We start from the raw sequence: 4,418 nt of genomic DNA, 5'->3' as shown, positions 1-4,418 counted from the left end.
AACATTGTTTTTCCACCAAAACCATTGTGATTATCTGAGTAAGTTGTTGATCTGTGATTCCAAGCCTGATCACAGAAACAATCTTAGCCTTTCAGATAAGAAATATTTTAGACTCCAGAGGGATAGCAGATTCTAAAATCTCATTCAAAAATGAGGAAAAACTATACCCCCAATTTCTTAATCTGAGGACAATACCAAAAGCTATGTATTTAGGGTTGCCATGTGCCACCGTGCCACCGGGAAGCAGCTTTGTAGTGGTGGGGCTGGGGTAGGGTTGCCAAATCCCTCTTCGCCACCGGTGAAGTGGCAGAGAATGTCGGCATATCTCAGAACCTTACTTTGGCTTTAGTCTTTTGTGAGAACTTTATTAAATCCCATACTATACAATGGTCTCTGGTAGCAGATGTTTCAGCCAGCATCCCTCCCCTGCATCGTGGGATAGCCCTCCTCAGGCTCTGCCCCAAAAAACTCCCACCGGTGGCAAAGAGGGACCTGGCAACCCTAAGGCTAAGCCCCCTCCTTTCAGCTGCTATCACTGAAGCTATTATGGAGCTTCGCTTGCATTGTGCCTCCACACAGCACATGCTGAGAACCCCTTCCCTAAGTACTTGCTTATTACATTTTAATTGAAATTTGTATTGGCTTTTTAATTATAATTACCATTTTGGGAGACACTTTGTATTGTAACTGAGAAAATAAAATAAATGTTTCCAATACTCCCTGGCTGGACCAAAACGTATTTATTTTCAGAAGTTTCATTTCGCTTCACACTGTATAATAATGAATTCACCGGCATCTTCATAAGTGATAGAACGCAGAAGAAGGTAGAAACCACCAGTTGTCGTTCTAGAAAAGAATATGGAAATGTCTAGAAATTCTAACACTTCAGATGGCTAAGTTGCTTCAGTGCATCTATTCAACAGCCTTACTGGGAACACCCAAGAGAAGAGTTCTGATATTTCACATTTAAATACATGAAAAAACTTCTTTAAAAACTATTTGAGGGTCATGCTGGTACACCGCATTTGCTCTGCATGGAAATGAAAGCTGGCTACCAACAGAAAATCCCACCAGTTCAGCACTCTCTAGCATGCATAGTGTAGTGGTTAAGAGCGGCGGGATTGTAATCTGGAGAACCGGGTTTGATTCCCCACTCCTCCACATGGCATCCTTCCGCTATACAAACCAGCTCTAAGCTAACACAAACCAGGCTCTTTTCAGTATCTGTCATGCTTTCGGGTGATTTAGGACATGGACACTGTTACCTAAACATAATTAAATATCGGTATGACTTGATATCTGTATGACAGCCAGCGTGGCATAGTGGTTAAAGGCGGCGGGACTCTAATCTGGAGAACTGGGTTCAATTCCCCCCTCTTCCACATGAAGCCTGCTGGGTGACCTTGGGCTAGTCACAGTTCTCTCAAAACCCTCTCAGCCCATACAGAGGCAGGTGACTGCAAACCACCTCTGAACATCTCTTGCCTTGAAAACCCTACAGGACCGCCATAAGTTGGCTGCGACTTGACAGTACTTTACACACGCATCTGTATGTCTGCCTTTTGATAACATAGGAATACTGGGTGGAGGCCTGAATCTATGGTATATTTTACCAATAAAGACTGAATAGGTACTGAGTTTTTACGGACTTCATTATCAGCGTCAGCCCTTACCAGGTTTACAGGGATCATAATACAGAGGGTGTTGTATAATACAACCTTGCCAAGATATGCACTGCGGGAATACTGCCTCTTAGCTTCAACCAGCCGCTTCAGTTTGTAAAAAAGGTAAAGGCCCCCTGTGCAAGCACCGGGTCATTCCTGACCCATGGGGTGATGTCACATCCCGACGTTTCCAAGGCAGACTTTGTTTATGGGGTGGTTTGCCTGTGCCTTCCCCAGTCATCTCGGTACTCATTTCACCGACCTCGGAAGGATGGAAGGCTGAGTCAACCTTGAGCCGGCTACCTGAAACCGACTTCCATCGGGATCGAACTCAGGTCATGAGCAGAGCTTTTGACTGCAGTACTGCAGCTTAACACTCTGCGCCACGGGGCTCCTAACCTGTTTGTAACCTGAGGGTAATAAAGCTGGACTACATTGTAAATGGTTTTATCTCAGTTTTGCACATGAAACACACAGGGACAACAACACTCAATTATATTGCAAGATTGGCATTTACCATAGCTTCATGCATCCCCGCAACATGAGCAGAATATTTCTTAGTGTCCCATCCCCATCAGTAATAACAACAATAACAGGCAGTTTATTGGTCCCTTCCCAGTGCTTGGAAGCATTTGAAGGTCAATTAACAAAATAATAGCAATTAACAAAATAACATTGGTTGTGGCTCATTGGTAGAGCATCTGCTTGGCACCACACAAAAGGTCCCAGGTTCAATACCCCACCATCTCCATTTAAAAGGACCAGGCAGTAGGTGATGTGAAAGACCTCAGCCTGAGACCCAGGATTGCTGTTGCCACTCTTGAGTAGACAGTACTGACCCTGAAGGGCCAAGGGTCTGATTCAGTATAAGGCAGCTTCATGTGCTCAAATCCCACCTTGTTCCCAAACAAAACACCCTGTTGCAAAGGGCCGTGTGTGTGGGTTGGTAGATCTCTTGAGACTCAGGCGGGAATGCGAAAGCTCCAGAGTGGCATCTGTCAGAGTAGTGAAGTGCAAATTTAAAGGTTCAAGTAAAGGGGGGAATGAAGTGCCTATAAACTTCATTTATGGGAAAACATATATTCTTTCACATTGCCTTTATGAGGTGCTATGCTCAAGTATAAGGGCATAGCATCAGGCATACATATATTCTGCACACATATGTAAAGGCAATGCCCCATGTATAAGGGGCAAGAGAACTAATCTTTGGTTCATATTCACTAGTGTGTGAATATGAGTTAGCATGAGCTGGCAGCCATTGCTATCAGGTGTCAGTGATCTCATGCTGCAGGCCTGGTACAACCAGGCTCCTTAACAAGGCCTAAAACCAAGTGATTGAAGACACCAGAAGTGTCAGAAAGGAATGTTAAGTTTCAGTTCTTCATGTAGCCACCTAAATCCCCGCCTCAAAACCACACTGATAGGCTTATGCTAATCCAAAGGTGTCCATTATTGGGTCTTTGTGTATCTATGCACTGTATTATGTATATTGTAACACCCCTGACCAGAGGTTATAAATGTTGTTGCAATCCTTTGTTCTGGTGTGTGCATTGTCCTGCGCATTTGGGGCAGTTTTCACCCGGTATGTACATTGGACCTAATAAACAGACTGCTTTGAACTCTCAACCTCTCAACTGTGTTATTGTCGTTGGAAATTAATACAATAATGCAGGCATTTCAGTAGGAGGGGAACCCAGGAGGGATTTCCCTTGGAGATCATGCAACTTTGAAACCTTAAAATCTGGTAATTTGGGGACTGTTCAGCTACGATGCCGTCCAGAACATCTGCATTGCTTTCTGCGAGCAATTGTTGGCACTCCAACGAAAGAGAGAACCAGATTAAACTAGCAGCATCCTAAAAGCCTGACCACATCTGTTCCAATATAAAGCCTTCCTGGAGTCAGAACTCACTTCGGCAGATGCAGGAAATCCGGTCAGCAGACAAAAGAACTACCAGATTCCTGACGTCTATGAAGCTTACCGAATTTACTGAACACCCCCACTCCGGTGACCCCTATCTCGCCCTAATGGACTCGACCAAAGCGATGCCCAGCACTGCTGCGAAAGCGAGCAACTGGTCGCTTCCATCGACCCGCGGGGGGGGGAGTTCTTCGGAACTTGTTCCAATCTCACCCCCCACAACCGACGCATTCCCGTCACCGCATGACGTCAGGCAGGCAGGGGAAGAACAGGAGGAAAGGCGAGCTCATTTTCCAAACCGGGGGGGGCATAGAGGGAAAGAAGAGCCAATTTTCTCCCTTTCTGTACGCTGAAAATAAAAAAAAATATTTGGGATGGGGGATGTTCTCCGCAGCGGAATATCCCCTTTTCCCTCATGTCCTTTTTTCACCATCTGTGAGAGGAGTAGGAATGGTTTCTCCCGCAGCCCCGCCCGCGAGTGAGTGACTTCTCGCGTTGTTTCCGCTCGGCAGCGAGGGGAGCCGCGGGAAAGAACAGGAGGAAAGGCGAGCTCATTTTCCACACCGGGGGGACGACGACGATAGAGGTAAAGAAAAGCCCATTTTTTCCTTTTCTCCGTGCTGAAAGTTAAAAAAAAATATATTCGAGAGGGGTATATTATTCCTCACAGAAGAATCCGCAGAATATCCTTTTTTTCCCCCACGCCCTTTTTTCGCCGTCACTGAGGGGAGCGGGAATGGTTTCTCCCGCCCCGCGCGTGAGCGAGCGAGTTCTCGCGTTGTTTCCGCTCGGCAGCGAGTGGGAGGAGCCTGGAAGCCGACTCCTGCCCTCAGA

Source organism: Euleptes europaea, chromosome 15, assembly GCF_029931775.1.
Source record: "Euleptes europaea isolate rEulEur1 chromosome 15, rEulEur1.hap1, whole genome shotgun sequence".
Lineage (NCBI taxonomy): Eukaryota > Metazoa > Chordata > Lepidosauria > Squamata > Sphaerodactylidae > Euleptes > Euleptes europaea.
The sequence above is the reverse complement of the archived record's forward strand: the minus strand, read 5'-3'. Positions refer to the sequence as shown.